Below are 22371 nucleotides of genomic sequence, written 5' to 3'. Positions count from 1 at the left end.
GTGAAGATCCAATAGACGTCTAATAGACATCTAAACACAGACAGTTTGGCCAAATCAAGGCAAAATTTGAACTGTCAGTGAAGATCTAACAGACGTCTAATAGACATCTAAACATAGAAGTCTTGGCCAAAACAAGGCTAAGTTTGGGATGTCAGTGAAGATCTAACAGACGTCTAATAGACATCTAAACATAGAAGTCTTGGCCAAAACAAGGCTAAGTTTGGGATGTCAGTGAAGATCTAATAGACGTCTAATAGACATCTAAACAGAGGTCTTGGCCAAAACAAGGCTAAATTTGAGATGTCAGTGAAAATCTAATAGATGTATAATAGACATCTAAACAGACGTCTTGGCTAAAACAAGGCTAAACTTGGGCTGTCAGTGAAGATCCAATAGACGTCTAATAGACATCTAAACACAGACAGTTTGGCCAAATCAAGGCAAAATTTGAACTGTCAGTGAAGATCTAACAGACGTCTAATAGACATCTAAACATAGAAGTCTTGGCCAAAACAAGGCTAAGTTTGGGATGTCAGTGAAGATCTAACAGACGTCTAATAGACATCTAAACATAGAAGTCTTGGCCAAAACAAGGCTAAGTTTGGGATGTCAGTGAAGATCTAATAGACGTCTAATAGACATCTAAACAGAGGTCTTGGCCAAAACAAGGCTAAATTTGAGATGTCAGTGAAAATCTAATAGATGTATAATAGACATCTAAACAGACGTCTTGGCTAAAACAAGGCTAAACTTGGGCTGTCAGTGAAGATCCAATAGACGTCTAATAGACATCTAAACACAGACAGTTTGGCCAAATCAAGGCAAAATTTGAACTGTCAGTGAAGATCTAACAGACGTCTAATAGACATCTAAACATAGAAGTCTTGGCCAAAACAAGGCTAAGTTTGGGATGTCAGTGAAGATCTAATAGACGTCTTATAGACATCTAAACACACGTCTTGGCTAAAACATGGCTAAATTTGGGCTGTCAGTGAAAATCTAATAGACGTCTAATAGACACCTAAACAGAAGTCTTGGCCATAACAAGGCTAAATTTGGGATGTCAGTAAAAATCTAATAGATATCTAAACAGACGTCTTGGCCAAAACAAGGCTAAATTTGGGATCTCAGTGAAAATCTAATAGAAGTCTAATAGACATCTAAACATAGAAGTCTTGGCCTAAAACAAGGCTAAGTTTGTGATGTCAGTGAAGATCTAATAGACGTCTAATAGACATCTAAACAGAGGTCTTGGCCAAAACAAGGCTAAGTTTGGGATGTCAGTGAAGATCTAATAGATGTATAATAGACATCTAAACAGACGTCTTGGCTAAAACAAGGCTAAATTTGGGCTGTCAGTGAAGATCCAATAGACGTCTAATAGACATCTAAACACAGACAGTTTGGCCAAAACAAGGCAAAATTTGAACTGTCAGTGAAGATCTAACAGACGTCTAATAGACATCTAAACATAGAAGTCTTGGCCAAAACAAGGCTAAGTTTGGGATGTCAGTGAAGATCTAATAGACGTCTAATAGACATCTAAACACACGTCTTGGCTAAAACATGGCTAAATTTGGGCTGTCAGTGAAAATCTAATAGACGTCTAATAGACACCTAAACAGAAGTCTTGGCCATATCAAGGCTAAATTTGGGATGTCAGTAAAAATCTAATAGATATCTAAACAGACGTCCTGGCCAAACAAGGCTAAATTTGGGATTTCAGTGAAGATCTAATAGAAGTCTAATAGACATCTAAACATAGAAGTCTTGGCCAAAACAAGGCTAAGTTTGGGATGTCAGTGAAGATCTAATAGACGTCTAATAGACATCTAAACAGAGGTCTTGGCCAAAACAAGGCTAAATTTGAGATGTCAGTGAAAATCTAATAGATGTATAATAGACATCTAAACAGACGTCTTGGCTAAAACAAGGCTAAACTTGGGCTGTCAGTGAAGATCCAATAGACGTCTAATAGACATCTAAACACAGACAGTTTGGCCAAATCAAGGCAAAATTTGAACTGTCAGTGAAGATCTAACAGACGTCTAATAGACATCTAAACATAGAAGTCTTGGCCAAAACAAGGCTAAGTTTGGGATGTCAGTGAAGATCTAACAGACGTCTAATAGACATCTAAACATAGAAGTCTTGGCCAAAACAAGGCTAAGTTTGGGATGTCAGTGAAGATCTAATAGACGTCTAATAGACATCTAAACAGAGGTCTTGGCCAAAACAAGGCTAAATTTGAGATGTCAGTGAAAATCTAATAGATGTATAATAGACATCTAAACAGACGTCTTGGCTAAAACAAGGCTAAACTTGGGCTGTCAGTGAAGATCCAATAGACGTCTAATAGACATCTAAACACAGACAGTTTGGCCAAATCAAGGCAAAATTTGAACTGTCAGTGAAGATCTAACAGACGTCTAATAGACATCTAAACATAGAAGTCTTGGCCAAAACAAGGCTAAGTTTGGGATGTCAGTGAAGATCTAATAGACGTCTTATAGACATCTAAACACACGTCTTGGCTAAAACATGGCTAAATTTGGGCTGTCAGTGAAAATCTAATAGACGTCTAATAGACACCTAAACAGAAGTCTTGGCCATAACAAGGCTAAATTTGGGATGTCAGTAAAAATCTAATAGATATCTAAACAGACGTCTTGGCCAAAACAAGGCTAAATTTGGGATCTCAGTGAAAATCTAATAGAAGTCTAATAGACATCTAAACATAGAAGTCTTGGCCTAAAACAAGGCTAAGTTTGTGATGTCAGTGAAGATCTAATAGACGTCTAATAGACATCTAAACAGAGGTCTTGGCCAAAACAAGGCTAAGTTTGGGATGTCAGTGAAGATCTAATAGATGTATAATAGACATCTAAACAGACGTCTTGGCTAAAACAAGGCTAAACTTGGGCTGTCAGTGAAGATCCAATAGACGTCTTATAGACATCTAAACACAGACAGTTTGGCCAAAACAAGGCAAAATTTGAACTGTCAGTGAAGATCTAACAGACGTCTAATAGACATCTAAACAGAGGTCTTGGCCAAAACAAGGCTAAATTTGGGATGTCAGTGAAGATCTAATAGACGTCTAATAGACATCTAAACACAGACATCTTGGCTAAAACAAGGCTAAATTTGAGCTGTCAGTGAAAATCTAAGAGAGGTCTAAAAATAGCCCAAAACTAGACTAGTCGTCAGGAATGAATGTAAATGTAAATCTAAACTGTTTAGTTGATTACTAGTCTAATATTGGGCAATTCTTAGACAAAATTTATCTGTCTACGAACACAAAATTGCTTGGTGGGTTTGTGGTATGTATTCAGGCATGAACAAAACAACAATAACAGACAACATGAAAATAATATGTGCAAACGGATAGTATTGCTTTACAAAGTGGCATGGACACGTTTTGGGCTATAATACAACATATTTGAGCTGTTTTCAGATCTATCATGATGAGAATTGTACTTATGTTGACATTTATATGCAACATTTGTAGAAAATACAAAGAAAAGCTTTTAGAGATGTGCTGATATTAAAGTTTTGTCTGATAATGACAATATTTAAAATATTTTTGGATACCGATAACTGACATAGACTGGTGTATATAGCTAGATATTATAAAAATAAAAATACATACATTTTTTCTAAGCCTCATAACCTGGAAAATGTCAAACTAATACAGTAGAAAACTGATTTTAGTTTAAAAGTTTAAGAAGTTTTTCTTTGTGCAAAATCATTTACAGATTGTAGTTTGTAATATATATATATATATATATATATATATATATATATATATATATATATATATATATATATATATATATATATATATATATATATATATATATATATATATATATATCAGGGCTCGAAATTAACTTTTTTACTTGGTAGCACCGGTGCTCCCAACTTCAAAAATTTAGGAGCACCAGAAAAAATTTAGGAGCACCAGAAAAAATTTAGGAGCACCCACCAAAAATGATTGAGCACCGCTGCAAATTGTATTTTAAGGGACTTATTGTATTTTAAAACAACATCAATTAGGACTAACAAAAACCAGAAACAACTATAACTAATGCTGAGATGACACTGATATTTGTGTGCAATAATTCCAAAATGTGTATGTCTTATAATTCTAGAATATTAATGATGATGAAAATGACAATAATAGTAACAATGAATTACATTTCTCATCATCATGCTGCCTTGAATGTGCTTGAATGTAAGTTATCTGCAATAAAAAGTCTGTTACTTTATAAAAAATAAATGTATAGTTTGCATCAAACAAAAATGAAGCATTGCAGTAAGAAATATTTATTTTGTACTGCTAAACAGCATATATATGCATGTCAGTTTAATAAATAATATTTCTGCTGCAAAACAAACAAAATATTATAATAAAATATTAAATTCAAGGCTCAAAGCTGCAAACAGTAATCAGTAACTAAATAAAAAAAAATAGTATACACCTCAAGAAAGAATAGGCAAAAGAAAGTAAGTAAAGTCTCACTTCTATCACTCTTTAAAAGTTTTGGTTTCAGTTTGTGTCAATTTAAATGTTCCGTCTGAGCTGATTTTTTTAATTTTTCTGTGTTTGTGGAAAAGCAGGCGAGTCAGTCGACCCCATTTATGAGCAGGTTGAGCACCGGCGCAATACCGCTGTTTGTCATGAGTTTCAGTGTAAACTTAGTAAAGGCGAGCTTCTTTGGCGATGATACAGTATTAGATTTGACTCTTAGCGGACATTTGCGCTAAACACGCAGTGAATGCAACGCATCGAGATTCGGCCACCTTCTCCGAAAAGCACGTACTCGATTGATCTCAGCTGGCGGATCAATATTCACCACGTGTCATGATCGCTCTCATATGCGCCTGCCCTCCCTGTCATCTAACAGTGGAAAGCGTGATTGACAGCTAATAAGAACCAATATAGCCGCAGGGAAGAGCGATTCAGCACGTTTTTTCAAAAAAGTCAAAACAGGTCGCACTAATGCGCCCAAATATAATATGAGGTCGCATCGATTAATTTTCGGGCGCATATGCGACCAAAATGGTCGCAATTTCGAGCCCTGTATATATATATATATATATATATATATATATATATATATATATATATATATATATATATATATGTGTGTATTCCCCCCCACCATATGGCCAACATCTAGTTTTTTCATTAAAATTTGTTTGTAACGTGCATAGAGTTTCTGTTGTGTATTTTCTTATCATTTCAATAATGGTAACATTATATAAGCATGTATCAGCTGATAAAAATACGACAACTGATATATTGTGCATACATAAAAACATACATTGAGTTAAACGAGTTAAAGACACAGTTCACCCCAAAAAATTTACATTTTCAAACTTTTATGAGTTTCTTTTTTCTGTTGATCACCAAAGAATACATTTTGTAGAAAGCTGAAAACCTGTAACCATTGACATCCATAGTAGAAAAAAGAAATACTAGCTAGATACTAGATACTAGATACAAGCAAAAGCTAAATAATAAGAATAATCCAAAAGTGTTTGGTGGTTTAATAACGGTCCGAGGGAGAGTTTTGGCATGGTCTCCACTTATTTAGAAGCACAAAAGAAGATATTTTGAAGAAAGCTGAAAATCTGTAACCATTGAATTCCATAGTAGGAAAAACTCTGGAAGTCAACAGTTACATGTTTCCAACATTCTTCAAAATATCTTCTTTAGTGTTTCAACAGAAGAAAGAAATGCATAAATGTTTGAAATAAGTAAAGAGTGAGTAAATGATGGCAGAATTTTCAATATTGGGTGAACTGTCCCTTTAAATGACAACATACCTCTCCTCAAAAAGACACATGATTTGTGAAATAATTTGTAATTGAACCACAAACTTCTTTAACTTTAAGTATGAGCAAGAAAAGTAAAGTAAACCAACGTAAAGTAAAAATGTATTTATACAGCACATTAAACAAGCTATTCAAAATGCTTAACAGGGTAAAAAATTAAAACTAAATGGACAAGAAAAACAATAAAACACCAAAGACTACAATTACAATCCTAAAGAGAAAAGACATGTTTTCTAACTAACACGTCTAACTCTAGCACTAACACAAGTGATGCTAAGCTGAGTGTAGAAGAGAAGTATTCTTAGTGTGTGATTTGCTGTGATTTACATGCGCTAACACACATCTGTCTCTACTGTAATGCATCACACACATGCACTGTGAATGCATCCCGAGATAATCCAGATGCTTCATTCAGCATGATGTCTTTCTGCCAGGGAAACCCGGTTTGTTTTTCATGCAACTATCAGGAATGATTGATCAATACCACATGGTTAAGTCTAGAAGGGATACAGCTCTGGTCGGAAGTTAACTAGAATTATATTACAACAATACTTTTACTGTATAACAATTATTACAGTTTTTGCATTATTATGAGGGTTAGGTTTAGGGCTGAGTTAGATGTTAGTAAAATACAATTAATGGGTAATTTAATAAATAATAATCATAATTACTGTTTTTAGATTACTGTTATTGGTAGGTTTAGGGTTTGGGTTGGTGTAGGCATTTATAAAATACAAGTTTTGCAATAGTTGACTATGTATTTTAAACTTTGATATCTGTACATCATATATTCATGCATCATATGTCTGCATCTATATCTTTATATAACTGGTTCTTGAATCTGATTGGCTGCTAGCCATGCAATATTTTGCCAGTAACATCACACAAAGGCTTCTTCACCCTTGTGTATTACTCCGCCCACATACAGCCAGCAACAAGCAGAGAGACACTACGAGAGGGGTCTGGCTGCAGACCTGGTGCAGTGCAATTTGGGCTGCATCCAATGCTTTTTAATGGGCTCAACAAACCCCACGCCTAACCCTACCCGTCACAGTGACGACACAAGCTCCATTTGAGTGCATTGTGTCTGACATTGCATCGCTGAGTGATGCTGTCTCAGCTTGCATCGCAAAGGCTGCATCCAGATACTACTAGACACTACAGTTGGACAAATATCACTGCTGATAGACAACATAATGTACTTTTGAGGATTTTTTAGGCGAGAATGTACTTGTTTAGATTGCAACTATGCAGTTTATTTATAAAAATAGTGCCTATTTTAAAATATTTACAATTTCTGAGAGAGCTTGTCGGCGGCCATTAGCCTGCCATAGAGTAGACCAAAGATGGTTGACTATTTCTATCCACAAGATGGCGACAGAACTGCACAATAAGCCCTTATGCTTAGAAGAGTATAACAGTCTGATTTGTAACTAATGCCTAGTTTAGACTGCGTGATTTTAGCCCCGATTTTGGCTCGCCGATAGGTTTTGAGAAATCGCCGACAAATGCCTGAAATCACAGGCAAATCGCTGCTCGTGCACGTAAGTGACAATCACACAGTATGAACTATCAAAGACGCAATCTGAGAGAATCGCCGATGAGTCGCCGATGCCTGCGAGATATTTGGTGTGCTGAATATCTGGAGCTGTTGGCGATTCAAATCATGCCGTGTGAATTGAGTTCTGACTGAAAATAACATCAGCGATCGCCTACAGCCAATGAGAGAGCGGCATTCACTTGTGTGTGTGTGTGTACATGCAGGCCAGCAGGAGGCTGGGGGAGTAGTTAAAAGCGCTCATTTTCGGTTTATTTTAACCCACGAAATGGAGGAAAAACTAGTGGAGGTTTGACAGGACTCAGGAGCACCCGTGTCTGTTTGACGTTTCATACAGAAAGAAATTAACTTATTATCAACTCAAGTTGAGGAGATTGCTAATTCACTTTAAACCCAGGTGAGCAAATATGTACATTTTCTACCCCATTAAAGGCTTATTTCTCATTGTGTAGTTAATAGCAAAAGATATACGACGTGTTTTTGGCTGTGAGACGTAGTTTGGACGAAGTTGTCGGCGATTGTTTCTATTGTAAAGTCATGCAATGTGAAAGCCCCTGTCGCCGATCCATCTTGCAGTGTAAACAAAGCAGCGACGAAACGCAAGCCCAGATAGTCAAGCAGTGTGAAAACATCTGTGACACGACTACTTTGAAAATCCTGCAGTCTGAACTCGGCATAAAGCAGATCAAATCATTATTAAACTGGTAAGCACACCTGCCAACACTCCCGTTTTTCATGGGAGTATCCTGTATTACAGACCAATCTCGCGCAACCAACCCGTGTTTTATTTCTTCCAGACAACTCCCGTAAATTTACCCACCACTCCCATTGGTACTGTTTGTAAACACCCCCCGGTCGGTACTTTGGTACAGTCCCCAATCACAGCGGCCGCCCAAAACCCGCTGCATTCTATCCCGTGTCTCAACAGTGTTATTTAAAGACCTCACCCCCGAACACCTCCTCCCGGATTTTCAGAGACATGTTGGCAGGCATGTGATATTCTAAGTCGATCTCTCTCTCTTTTGTATGTTGTAGTGCTGTATTTATACCGATTTGCTCGTGTTAAAACACTGATACCGATGTGTGTTGTGTTGGCAGAAAGGAAGGAAGCAATGTCCGCATGTGTTTAGCGTTTTTCCTTATCGCAAACACAACAGCAGTCTGGTAGTGAATGCGTTGCATTGTTCGGGGTTAATTATTGTGATATCTCAACTGCAACAGAGAAAAACTGTGCCTTATAATCTTAAAATGTCAGCAAAATCAGCTGTTTTGTCATCACTTTAGACATTACGCTAGAGAATCATTCAAACACTAGCTCTAAAGTGATGCTGGTGAATTAGTATCGGCTTCTGCTGTTCTGACGTCAGCTGCAGATGTGAATGAATGGCGGAAGAAAGTAGTTCCAAATAAAAAAGGGTTTTTAGGCTCTCCTTGTTTGATTTTATAATTTATATACACGATTGTATCGTCAAACTGTTGTATAAATGCAATATAACAGGAATAGCAGTGCGATATGACTGTATATCAGCACTGGTGGGAGGCACGTCTCCCACCAGTGCTGATATACAGCCATATTGCACTGCTACTCATATATATCTATATCTGTATATCATATATTTTTGTATCTTTACACATATTTTGTACTATGACATCTGTTTTTTTTTTGTGTTAGGGTTTAAGGTTATTGTTTCTGTAGCAATCTGGATTTAAGAAAAGTGCATTACAAATAAAATGCATTATTATTATTATTATTGCCTTCTGGCTGCAGCTGTATCCCTTCAAGCAACAACCCAGCCATACACTGACCTGCCACACTGACCCGCCGCTGGTCATCACCACGGCAACAGCAGCAGAATGTGCCCTGCGGTGTGTGTGAGGGAATTCTGGCGGCTCTGGGTTTCAGGAGCTCCAGGCTTTGTGTCGGTGTGGAGGAAAAAAAACGGGACACAGATGCCGTGATTACTGACCTCCACCCCTTCTCCTCCTCTTCCCATCTTCCTCCTCCTTTTATAACTCTTGGAGATTCCAGCCCCCCACTCCATGCCTGCAAGCTGTCGCTCTGATGCCGTCTCCGTCAAGGTTCAGTAGCTTCTGGAGTAGTTAAAAAGAAAGAAACTTTAGGGTTGCTGCAGATCAGGTGAAGAGTTTCAGGAATTATTTCATTATTATTATAGCCTTTATTTCATCAGGAAAAAAACACATTAAGGTTAAAATGTCTTTAACAAGAGCGTCCTGGCCAAGGTTAAAGTCCACATAAAATCCAAACTAACCATATTGATTTTGTTAGCTCACATTGCTAGTTTTGCGGTGAACAATTCGTCTGTGTATGTCATTAAGAAATAAGGTCACACTTTATTTTGATGGGCCGTTTGTTGAATTGAAGTTACACTGCATCTACATGTCAACTAATTCTTATAAGATTATAAGTAGATTGTTGGGGTTAGGGTTAGTGTAAGTTGGCATACTTGCCAAAGTGTCTTATAGTCAGTTAAATGTCTGTAAAAAATGGTTTCCCCTTAAAATCTGTATAATCATTCATGAATATATTTATTTTTGGTGTGAACTTTCCTTTTAACATTCCAATTAAACCACTGGAGACATGTTTTGAGGATGTCTTTGGTACTTTTTTTCGACCTTGCTGTCTATAAGTGAAGTTTAATTTTAAACTAATTTCGAGAGGAGCATGTGCTCATGATTGACCCAGCTGGTCCACATTAGCTAATTATGATCCTCCAATCAAAGGATCTCAAATCACTATATATATCCTCATTACCTTTCTACAACTATCTTCGTCTGGAAGAAACCCCCCTCCTCCCCTTCTTCCTCCTTTATCCAGAATGGGCGGCACGGTGGCTCAGTGACTAGCACTGTTGCCTCACAGCAAGAATACCAATGGTGTTGGGTCCTCGCTAAGCCATCTGGTATTTCTGTGTGGAGTTTGCATGTTCTCCCCGTGCCCGCGTGGGTTTCCCCCGGGTTCCCCGGTTTCCTCCCACCATCCAAATGTGCTCTATATTATAGATAAAACAAGCCTAAACCTTTTTTATAATGTCTTACTCTCAGGAAGTTCGCCTTAGCCTCAGCAGCGGGGGAGTTTGAGATAGACCTGACCTCAATCTCCACTCGCCCTGCAAAAGGGGGGGAGCCCTGGGCTCGAGGATCTCTTGAGCTCAGGGCTCTCTCCCGGGACAGCATACCAAACAAGATATGTTTATATCATGAGCTAAGTGTGAACTCTTGAAAGGACCATAGAGCTCTCAGATTTTATCTAAAATACCTTAATGTGCAAATTTTTTGATGCTTGTTTAAACTACTTATTTTAAATGAGCTGAATCAACACAATTCTTAAGGTTTTTGTTTAGACGACTTAATTGTTTTATGTTCAATCCACTTACATTTGGTAAAACAATTAGCTTAACTTAATCGATTTGTGTTTGAACAACATGAAGGAATTACGTGGAACCCAACATTTTTTTAGCATTTTTATGTTTCGGCCGGGTGGTTAGCACTGTCACCTCATAGCAAGAAGGTCACTGGTTCGAGTCCCAGCTGGGTCAGTTGCGTTTCTGTGTGGAGTTTCCTCCGGGTACAGAGACAGTCGACTTTTGAAATTCAACATTTTAACCCAGCTCGTTGAGTTATAAAATAAATAACCAAATAAAGGTTACATATAACCCAACAAAGCATCAAATATTTAACCCAACTGGTTGAGTTATTATTAATAAATAACCTAATAAAGGTTTTAAAATAACCCAACAATGCATCAAATATGTTTAACTCAACTACTGGGTTGAAGAAATAACGTTTTTTTAGAGTGTGTGGAGTTTGCATGTTCTCCCCGTGTTGGTGTGGGTTTCCTTCGGGTGCTCCGGTTTCCCCCACAGTCCAAACACATGCACTATAGGGGAATTGAATAAGCTAAATTGACCGTAGTGTATGAGTGTGAATGTGTATGGGTGTTTCCTAGTACTGGGTTGCAGCTGGAAGGGCATCCACTGCATAAAACATATGCTGGCATGGTTGTAAGTCCATTCCACTGTGGCGACCGCTGATAAATACATAGACTAAGGTGAAGGAAAATGAATGAATGAATAGCTGATAGAAAGACACAAGGATGAGTAATCAATATACAGACGTTCATTTTTGGGTGAACTATTTCTTTAAAAGAAAAACGCACAAACCCTCAAGCCATGATCTATTTGAAGGCCAAACTACACATTAAAATACCATGGCAACGACAAGGGACCCGATGCGGAAGTGTCAGGAAGTAAAGAACAAGACGGAAATAAAAAGGGGAATGTGGGTGAGGCAAACAATGTATTCTTCCCCATCTGGAACGTGGGATGTTTCTTCTCCCTCCTCTCCTTGCGTGGGTGGTTTGAAATACCTCTTTACCTTCTGAAACGCTTTAATACTGCCTATTCCTCCCGCTCTCGCTGCTATGCACACATCAAATCTGCATCCAATTACAATTCTTTGGAACCAGCAAACCATCCAAGATGTGCAGCCTGAAGGCTCATTCACATGACTCCAGTCAACGCTCTGCAATTCACCGAACTCTCAGTCACGTTTTCCTGCACTTCTTGCTGGTCAGGATTGGTCTTGTAACACTTAAGGCTTTCAACGTTGCTCCCTGTTTGCTTATCGGCTCCAAAAGCGAGGAGAAAACCCCCACATAGTAGAGCTGCACAATTAATCGTAAAAAGATCGCGATCTTGATTCGACCCCCTAGACCAGGGCTGTCAAACTCAATTCCTGGAGGGCCGAAGCCCTGCACAGTGTAGTTACCACTCTGCTCCAACACACTTACCTGTAGGTTTCAAACAACCCTGAAGGACTCAATTAGTTTGATCAGGTGTGTTTAATTAGGGTTGGAAGTAAACTGTGCAGAGCTGCGGCCCGTTTGGAACTGAGTTTGACACCCCTGGTCTAGACGATCTTAATCCAGCATTTCTACGATTCTGTCAATCATATTTTCAAGTTCAGGAGAGAAGCGAAAGTGGCCGCACAAGTCTTCACATTGTTTTACACGCGTTGTTCAGCAACTCGGACACCTCCAAATGATGTTAAAATAGTCACATGCAGTATGTTTAAGATATAATTCTCCTCAAAAATGCAATTTCTGTCTTTATGTAATGTATTTATGACCGCAAAATCTCACGTGACGTGAGCAGACCGTCAGCTGCTACCACAGAGAGGTCTGAATGAAGCCTACTTTAGTGAACAGAACCCAGGCTGTGAATTACAGGTAACGTTAATAATGTTGTAAATAACATTCAGTTTGTGGCACAGAGTGATCGTTTGGGAGCCTCGCGGGAAGTGAACCGCTCTTAGCAGTGGAAATGAAACCGAAAGCGCACACAGTGTTGCCAGATGTAGCTGACTGATTTCAGCCCATAAGTATCCAAAACCACGAAATGCAAAAATATCCACCCAGTCTTCTGTATTCACGAAAATCACGCGGGTGACAGATTTTAAACAGACAATCATAGATTGTAAGCATACGTCTCAAACACAATAATTCAACATCAGAATTATCATCAGCATTACACTGCAAAAAATGCTTTGCTTTTTTAGATTTTTTTGTCTTGTTATAAATATCTAAAAGTTCTTTAATCAAGAAGCCTTTTCTAGACAAGCAAAACATATCGTCTTGTTTTAAGAAATAATATGCCAAAATGATCTTATCACAAATCGAAAAACAAGATTATTTGGCTAACCCCATTGGCACACTGTAAAAAAAAAAAATCGTTAAAAAAAAAAGGTCAAATGACAAAACAAAAACCATAAAATTACGGTAAAATTTCTTTGTTTAAATAAAGTGCAAAAAATAATAAATCTACAGATATTTTCATTAAAATATTTACAGAGAAACACTGTTTATTTTACAGACTTTTCCCAGATTATTACCATCAAATCCATTTAATAAAGTAACACACTAAGAGTTTTACAGAGAAACACTGTTATTTTATAGACTTTTCCTAAATTATTATTATCGAACACCATCAATAAAGTGACTGCACTAAAAGTTCAAGAGAAAACAAAGTTATTTAATTTTTTTTTTTTTACAATTAAACGCCTTTAATTAAATGCCAAGACATGCTCATGATCGTAATTTAACAGTATTATTTTGGATCAAAAAAGTTTGGAAAAAACATCAAGCGATTATACAACTTATTAAAATTCTCACAACTTTAACATTACATTTTATTGAATAGTATTACTTTAAAACATGTAGAGGTTTAAGTTATATGGAATGATTCAGTTGCAAATCTTAAATGAAATGGAACTGTAACGTGGAGGGGACCCTGACAAATAAGTGCAGATTCAAATGCAGGTTTATTACACAGAGACGGTCAGGTAAGCAACAGTCAACACAGGGGCAAACTGCAAACAGATGTATGCATGGAATCCAGAGTCATGGTCAATTAACAAGCAAACGGTCAGTCCCGGCAGCAAACAACGTAAACAATTAACAAACAAAGCAAGGCAAAAGAAGAGAAACACATCATAATGTTCACAGTAGCAGTATAACAAGACTAAGCAATTGACGCGTGCGTCTGTGCTGCTTTTAAAGTGCATGTAACCAGTTCATAACGATCCTCCGGCTGTGTGTGTGCAATCAGCGGAATCTGGAACAGGTGTATGTGAGCACTCTTAGTGTGTTACTTTATTAAATGGATTTGAGAGTAATAATCCGGGAAAAGTCTGTAAAATAACAGTGTTTCTCTGTAAACCTTTTAATGAAAATATCTGTAGATTTATTATTTTTTGCACTTCTTTTTCAACAAAGAAATTTTACCTTAATTTAATGGTTTTTGTTTGGCAGCCATAGCTGACAGTCATTTGAACTTTTTTTTACGATTTTTTATTTTTTTTTACAGAGCAAGTAATTACTTAGTTACTTTAATTTTACGTAATTTTAAATGTACTTAAAAAACAGGAAAAAACACTGTAAATAATACGTAATTTTTTTTTGTAAAAAACAGACAAATTGCTGTAATTTGTCATTACTTATAAAGTACATAAAATAACAGTCAAGCCGTTAATTTACAGATAATGTTTGTAATTTTTACGAACTTTTGAATATAATTTAAAATAACAGAAAAAATACTGTATAAATAATACTGTAATTTCCCTGTATCAAAAACACAAATGTCAGTAATTTGTCTTTAATAATAAAGTACCTAAAATGAAAGGCAAACGGTTAATTTAGAGAGATTGGTTGTCATTTTACTAAGTTTTGAATATAATGTGAAATGACAAAAAATTACTGTAAAAAATTTAGGGATATTTTCTGTAAAATTAGTTTTGTTTTGTTTTTACAGTGCAGATTATTTTGCTTGATTTGAGGAAAAACACTTCATTTTGGCATATTATTTCTTAAAACAAGACGATATGTTTTGCTTGTCTAGAAAATGCTTCTTGATTTAAGAATTTAGATATTTGGACTAGAAACAAGACAAAAAATCTAAGTAATGACCAGGACAAATCTAAAGTCTGTTCAAGTCCACCATTCCAAGTCTATACAAAATTTAGCATTTTAACCAACAGTACAAGTACACTCATATTCACCTTCATTTTACATCTACAGAATCGTGAGAAAATCGTGATCTTTGTTTTAGGCAAAAACATAGTGATTCTCATTTTAGCCAGAATCGTGCAGCTTTACCACATAGTGTCTGTAGCTGTTGATGTCAAAGGTCGCCTATAGAAATCTTAGTGGCCTTAACTACTGTGTGATACTTGCATCAAATTAAAAAAATCCTATGTACTGTTCATAATGTATTGCAGTATGTTTTACTGTAATATGGGTAGGGTTTGGTGGTATGGGGAGGTTTAAGAGTGGGTTAAAGTGTAAGGGATGATCAACGGTGTAATTAAAGATGTAAGTACAGATGTTAATTACAGATTTATTTACATGCGGGCGGCACTGTGGCTTACAGTAAGAAGGTCACTGGTTTGAGTTCTGGCTGGGCCAGTTGGCATTTCTGTGTGGAGTTTGCATGTTCTCCTCGTGTTGGCATGGGTTTCCTCCGGGTGCTCCGGTTTTCCACATTGTCCAAATACATGTGCTGTGGGGGAATTGATTAACTAAATTGTCCATAGTGTATGAGTGTGTATGGGTGTTTCTCAGTGCTGAGTTGCAGCTGGAAGGGCATCCACTGTGTAAAATTGAAAAGAAAGTGAATGAATGAATACCTATATAAGTCTTATTTTGAACACCAACACTTACAGTGTTTACAATGTTTAAATACTCAAAGTTCATGTTGTTCCCTCGCTCATTTACCCGAGCATCAAAGCTCTTTTTTTCCCCTGTCAGAGGTGTGTGAGTTACGCAATTTATTCTGTGCAGGTGAAGATTGTGCACCTGGCTGAGATTTTGCACAATGCTTCAGTTGTTACAGTCACGTTGCCTGCTATGACGCATGCACAGCCACGATAGCTAATCCTGTATCAGGTTCTCATATTATGGACTACTCTTTCTGTAACTGCACCTTTTTTCTTTTGCGCTCTTAGAATAACAGGGTCATGTTTAGGCGGTATCTTTGTTGTGGAGATTCACACGCAAAATTTAAATGCAGTTTTTTATTACAATGCGCTACTTTTACATTGTTTTTATATGCAAACACGTGTTTCATGAATGTGTGTGCGAGCTAAAGTGCACCTATGCTGAAAAATCTACTTTTCAAGCTGTTTGGACAGACATTTGGGTAGGTATAGTGCATACACTGTCATATTGGGCTGATATAAACACACTCAGTCCTTTTTTTTCAATTTAACAACGTAAAAATGGTGGACCAATTGGAGCGGTTTTCAGACCGACTTCATGTAAGAAGTTTCAGACTTGATGTAAGAGTGCGGTCCCCCCACCCACCAATATTGATTGACAGCTGCGCGTATTAACATGTCTCCGTAGTAACGCATATAAGCATATCAACAAGACAGTACGAGCGCAAAGCAACCGGCAATAAAAGCTCTGTTCAGCTTTACAAATGTTAAAACAGTGTTTTAAAATGTTATAAAACAGTGGATATGTGTAATGAAGTACAGCGACTCACTTCAGCTTTACTCCATTAGCACAGCCGCGTGTCAGAACAATTATAAAGGAAGACGCTTCAATCCCGGTTTGTGGACGTTAAATCAGGTTTATTTTGTACAATAACATAACAGATATCCATACAGCAGTGGAGATTAGCCTGTATCCTGTCACATATGCGTGCACAAACAGTGCATAGCTAAACGCAAGCACTGTCTGTGTGTGTGTGTGTCCGCGCTGTGTGCGTGAACTTTGTAACGACATTGTGTGTGACTCTTTGCAAATCCACAACAGATGCATCAAATACTCATTGATAAAGTTCTTACTGTAGTATTTCTCACAAACGCTACGTGAGATCTGTCTGTCTGTTGTCTAAAGTTGCTTTCACACCTACACTTTTGTTTCAATCAACCAATCGCTCTCGGATCCGCGCCAAATCAATCGCTCCGAGATCGCTTGAATGAGGTGGTCTCGGCTCGATTGAAACGAACTCTGGAGCGGATCGATTGCAGTGAGAAAGCGATCCGATCTGAGCGCGGTTATAGCACTGTGTTTTATGGATATGTAATAGGCATACGGCTATATGAAGAGAGAATTCTAGATAGGGCGGGAAGTTTCGCGAGTCTCCGTAGGATTTGCAAAAACAAAAACAGCAAGCAGACGTACCTCCAGTCACGTATTTCACTGTCCCCAGAAATGTAGAACTGTGTACGTTTCCGCAATGGTTGAAAAAACGCATAAATAAATTTAGTTTTTCAGTGTGCAAAGACTTTATTTGGAGTCCTGGAGTAACTTTCTGCAGATTTTCACAGAAAGCTTACCTTCTTGAGAAGGCTCATTTCGGGATGATGTTTGTGTTGGGAACATTGCAGCGGAACATTAACAGATTGTAACTAGAGGGAAAGTTGTTGAATAAAATTGGCAGGTGTGGTTTGGATAACCGATGTAAAACTAACCAATTGGCTCCCAAATTGCATCCTTTTTAAAATATCAACGCCTGTTTTCCTCGCCAAAGCACAATCCTACACTGAAATGATGGAAATTCCTGTAGAACACCCGGTGATGCATTACAGCTCATGTTTGCAGAGCAAGACGCTGTTTCCCAGTTTCTGAATCTCCTGCATTACAAGGGAAAACCACAGAATTTCTTTTGAGGGAGTCATGTGGCCAAGTTTCTGCTTTCGTCAAATGTATCCTTAAACTTGGAAAATTTGAAGGGAAGGATGGGGTGAGGAGAGGTCATCTCATGCACTCGTGTTTTGTCTGATTATGATGAAACAATGCATTTTCATGGAATCTCCCAGAGCTGTTTTGACCCTCAGGATTGGAAGTGAACCAAAAGCTGTTTTCGGAGGACTAGAAACTTGAAATGGATATAGGGTTGCTGACGTGACGTTGCATTTTCACAGTCACTCCACGACAAAAATGAATATAATTAATATTGACATCATTTAAAACACAGTAAATTGTTGAACATTTATTTAACTCTTCTTTTAAAAAGTGTTTTGATATTTGAGAGCCAAATCTCAAAACTGTTATTTTGGGAAAAAAACATTAAAAAACAACAACACAGGCTCATTGTGGATATCTACCCCGGTCTACATTTCTAGAGAGTGTGAAATATGTACCCAGAGATACGTCTGGCTGCTTTATGTCTGTAAAACAAACGATATGGAGTGAATTGACGCCACCAGTGGCTTCTATTCCCTTTTGCACTACTGCCGACCACTTGTCTCCATGTGGCTGGCTTTTCCGTTGTTATCAGTTTGCCCGGTGGCTCGCCAACTTGAAACGGATATTGGGTTGTTGACGTGACGTTGCGTTTTCACAGTCACAGTTACGGTAAATTTCTGTAATTTAATGTTCGTTATTTTACGGTAAATTTCTTTAATTTTTATTTCAGTTATTTTAGGGTCAATTTCTGTAATTTAACGTTCGTTATTTTACAGTAGATTTCTGTAATTTAATGTCAGTTATTTTACGGCAAATTTCTGTAATTTAATGTTCGTTATTTTACGGTAAATTTCTGTAATTTTTATTTCAGTTATTTTACAGTAAATTTCTGTAATTTAATGTTCGTTATTTTACGGTAAATTTCTTAAATTTTTATTTCAGTTATTTTACGTTAAATTTCTCTAATTTAATGTTCATTATTTTACGGTAAATTTCTGTAATTTAATGTCAGTTATTTTACAGTCAATTTCTGTAATTTAATGTTCGTTATTATACGGTAAATTTCTGTAATTTAATGTCAGTTATTTTACAGTCAATTTCTGTAATTTAATGTTCGTTATTATACGGTAAATTTCTGTAATTTAATGTTCGTTACTTTTGGGTAAATTTCTGTAATTGAATGTTCGTTATTTTACGGTAAATTTTTTGTAATTTAATGTCAGTTATTTTACAGTCAATTTCTGTAATTTAATGTTCGTTATTATACGGTAAATTTCTGTAATTTAATGTCAGTTATTTTACGGTCAATTTCTGTAATATAATGTTCGTTATTTTACGGTCAATTTCTATAATATAATGTCAGTTATTTTACGGTCAATTACTGTAATTTAATGTTCGTTATTTTACGGTCAATTTCTGTAATTTAATGTCACTTATTTTACGGTCAATTTCTGTAATATAATGTCAGTTATTTTACGGTCAATTTCTGTAATTTAATGTTCATTATTTTACGGTAGATTTCTGTAATGTAATGTTCGTCATTTTTGGGTAAATTTCTGTAATTTAATGTCCGTTATTTTATGGTAAATTTCTGTAATTTAATGTCAGTTATTTTATGGTAAATTTCTGTAATTTAATGTGTTATTTTATGGTAAATTTCTGTAATTTAATTTCCATTATTTTATGGTAAATTTCAATAAATTTAATGTCCATTATTTAACGGTAAATATCTGTAATTTAACAGCCGTTATTTGACTTTTTTTTCCCGGCACCGCAACTGCCAGGAAAAAAACGTACAATTACGGATTTTTTATAGTTAAGCCTTTAAATGTCACTTTAAGCTGAATACTATCTTGAATAATATCTAGTCAAATATTATGTGCTAGCATCATGGCAAAGATAAAAGAAATCAGTTATTAGAAATGAGTTATTAAAACTATTATGATTAGAAATGTGTTGAAGAAATCTGCTCTCTGAAAAATATACAGGGGGGCTAATAACTCTGACTTCAACTGTACATATCCCAACTTTTTCCTCTTCTCTTGGTTTGACTCGGAGCCAGATCTCCAGTTACACTTCCTGTTTTCCCTCACGCTTCTGTGGTTCCGCCTGATCATTCCCACCGGCCCTGCGCGCCTCACTGCAGACAGATTCCTACAATTCCCTTCGCTATTCCCACCGGAGCCCTGCGTGGCCAGAGCTTGGGAAAGTCCTCTTCCGGAGTCAGCAACAGAGCCTCTTGTTTCTCTCTCCTCCTCTGCTCTCTCTTTCCCTTCTTCCTCTTCTTTTCTTTTTCTTGCTCTCTCAGCTCACTCTCAAAATCAACATTTCCAGAGTGAATGTAAACCAAACCGCCAGAGTGATGGAGTCCAAATGAAGGTCTGAAAGTTTTCACGACCTTCAGCTGCATTTGGAATTCGAGGAAATGCATACATTGGTTTTTCCTCCTCCTCCGATCAAAATCAGATGGTCTTCTCTGTGATTTTTGAATTTGTTTATGGAGCAACAGTTGGGAGAGAGCTTGTAGATGTCTCCAGCTCAGGCTTCAGCTTTTTAGAGCCTTTGAAATGTGCATTTTTAGTCTATGTTTTGACGTAATCAGGAACACAGGTTTTCCTCCTCCTCCCATCAAAATCAGATGGTCTTCTCTGTGATTTCTGAGTTATTTAGTATTATTTATTTGAGAAGCAATAGTTGGAAAAGCCTGTAGAAGACATTGCTGATTTCTGCTTTTTAGAGTCTTTGAAATGTGCATTTTTACTCGATGTTTAGACATAATCTAAACTCAAAAAGGAATCGAGGGAGGGGAATATGGTAGCCCCTCCCATTCTTCCAAAATCAGCCAATAGCGTTTCATTAATATCTCAACTCTGTCAGTCAGATGATATTATGCAGTGCTGTTACATATAGTTAGGGACTATTTTCAGGCTCTTTGTAATATCATTAATGCATACATTGGTTTTCCTCCAGTTCAAATTAAAACCAGATGATCTTCTCCATGATTTCTGGCTTTATTTAAAAAATAGTTGGGAAGCAAAAGTTAGGAGAGTCTTTAGAAGACTTTGCTGATGTCTCCAGCTCAGATTTCTGTTTTTTAAAGTCTTTGAAATGTGTATTTTGATGCTATTTTTGATGTTTTGATGTATTCTCAACTCAAACAGGAATAGAGGGGGGGTCATTAAGTAGCTCCTCCCCTTTTTCAAAATCAGTTAACTTTACATCACAGCTCTGTCAGACAGATGTCATTATGCAGTGGTTACCTGGTTAGGGATCTTAAAATCAGATGGTCTTCACTGTGATTTCTTTTTTTAAAGAATAGTTGGGAAGCAATAGTTGGGAGAGTCTTTTTAGAGTCTTTGAAATGTGCATTTTTAGTCAAAATTTTAACGTAATCTCAACTTAAACAGGAATTGAGGGAGGGGCATTTAGTAGCCCCTCCCCCATTTTAAAATCAGCCAAATGGTTTCATTTAGATGTCAACTCTGTCAGTCAGACGATATTACGCAGTGCTGTTACCTAGTTAGGGACTATTTTCAGACCCTGTGTAAAATCATTATGCAAATATTGATTTTCCTACTCTTTAGATTAAAGTCAGATGGTCTTCTTCATGATTTCTGGCTTTATTTATTATGTAGTTGGGAACTAATAGTTGAGAGAGTCTGTATTTATTTATTATTTAGTTGGAAAACAATCATTGCTAGAGTCTGTAGAAGACTTTGTTGATGTCTCTAGCTCAGATTTACTGCTTTTTAGAGTCTTTGAAATGTGCATTTTTACTTGATGTTTTGACAATCTCAACTCAAAAAGGAAAAGAGGGAGGGGAATATAGTAGCCCCTCCCATTTTTCCAAAACCAGCCAATAGTGTTTCAGTTATGTCACAACTCTGTCAGTCAGATGATATTACGCAGTGCTGTTACCTAGTTTGGGACTATTTTCAGGCGCTGTGTAATATCATTAATGCATACATTGGTTTTCCCACTCTTCTGATCAAAATCAGATGATGTTCTCCATGATTTCTGCCTTTATTTATTATTTTGTTGGGAACTAATAGTTGAGAGAGTCTGTAGAAGATTTTACTGATGTATCAGGCTCAGATTTTTGATTTTCAGAGTGCTTGAAATGTGCATTTTAAGTCATTTTTTTATGTAATCTCAACTCAAACAGAAATACAGGGAGGGGCATATATTATAGCTCCTCCTTTTTTTCAAAACCAGCAAATAGCATTTCATTTAGATCACAACTCTGTGAGTGAGATGATATTACGCAGTGTTGTTACCTAGTTAGGGACTATTTTCAGGCATATTTTTGGGTAATATCAGAGTATTACATTGGTTTTCCAACTCTTCTGATCAAAATCAGATGGCCTTCTCCGTGATTTCTGACTTTATTTAAAGAACAGTTGGGAAGCAATGGAGATACTTTTATTGACTACTTATTTCCTTATCTTTACTGACTTGATTATTTTTAGGACTTTGCAGATGTCTCCAGCTCAGATGTCTATTTTTTAGAGTCTTTGAAATGTGTATTTTTAGTTGCTTTTTAATGTAATGTCAACTCAAACAGAAATACAGGGAGGGGCATATAGTAGCTCCTCCCCCTTTTCAAAATCAGCCAATAACATTTTGTTTGTCAGTCAGATGATATTATGCGGTGCTGTTACCTAGTTATAGGGACAATTTTCAGGCACTGTAGTGACTGTGGTGGAAGTGTAATGGTGTGGGGGAGATTTTCTTGGCACACTTTGGGTCCATTCGT

The 22371-nt window shown here is 36.9% G+C and overlaps 1 protein-coding gene and 1 long non-coding RNA gene across 7 annotated transcripts in view; one reads left to right on the top strand and one right to left on the bottom strand.

Moving 5' to 3' along the window:
* LOC147830741 (uncharacterized) overlaps positions 1-22371 on the bottom strand; it is a 104201-nt gene that overhangs the window by 10218 nt on the left and 71612 nt on the right. For 5 of the 6 annotated variants that reach the window (XR_015526084.2, XR_015526085.1, XR_015526088.1 and 2 more), the window contains one exon: positions 9068-9493. This is a non-coding gene — a long non-coding RNA (uncharacterized LOC147830741). Of the gene's footprint in view, positions 1-9067; positions 9494-22371 lie in introns of those variants that run through there. The other variant, XR_015526090.1, reaches the window with a different exon arrangement.
* The window catches only part of si:dkey-82f1.1, a 93810-nt gene that overhangs the window by 6146 nt on the left and 65293 nt on the right, over positions 1-22371 (top strand). The window lies entirely within an intron of this gene.

Source organism: Danio rerio, chromosome 25 (assembly GCF_052040795.2).
Source record: "Danio rerio strain M-AB ecotype USA chromosome 25, GRCz13ab, whole genome shotgun sequence".
NCBI classification, from domain to species: domain Eukaryota; kingdom Metazoa; phylum Chordata; class Actinopteri; order Cypriniformes; family Danionidae; genus Danio; species Danio rerio.
The sequence above is the reverse complement of the archived record's forward strand: the minus strand, read 5'-3'. Positions and strand labels throughout refer to the sequence as shown.